This window comes from Cicer arietinum, chromosome 6, assembly GCF_000331145.2.
Source record: "Cicer arietinum cultivar CDC Frontier isolate Library 1 chromosome 6, Cicar.CDCFrontier_v2.0, whole genome shotgun sequence".
NCBI lineage: Eukaryota > Viridiplantae > Streptophyta > Magnoliopsida > Fabales > Fabaceae > Cicer > Cicer arietinum.
In genome coordinates this window covers 67545993-67546589 of record NC_021165.2, presented here as the reverse complement: position 1 = coordinate 67546589, position 597 = coordinate 67545993, and positions in this window count along the sequence as shown.

Here is a 597-nt window from a genome sequence, read left to right as displayed (position 1 = left end):
ACGCATAAAGAATCATTATCTAATAAACTAAAATATATTAATTATCAATGTATAATTAATTGGTTTTAGCCTAATCAATCTGTTTTAAATAATATATATTTTACGGTATATATCAAAGATATTTTACAATATAATTAGATAAAAGATTTATTTTTGCTTCATTTTAGCGATATTTAGAGTTAGTCTCTTTCTGAATCATTAAAGGCTAATTCTTCCTCTTCGTTTAATAATACCATCATACAATCATTTTTCGATTCTTCACCTTCTGTTGTATCAAGTATCTCCAAATCAGGTACTTTTCAAGATACAACACTTACTATGGAATTCCCTATTTTCCCTATCTAATAATATTGTTCTAAAAGTACAACTCTACTAAGAATTCCCTATTTTCCACAATTAGAGTGTGTTAGTTTCACACTTAAGCCATTTAAGAACCAACAAAATAAAACTTAATTGAACATATAGTTATAAACTTTTGTGGTAGACTCGTTGAAATAAAATGGAAACATAATTTTATGTGTACGTGTATTAAACACTAAAATAAAAAATTATTTATTTGTCACTAGTAACTTATATAAGGAGACCGTTGAGAGTAAA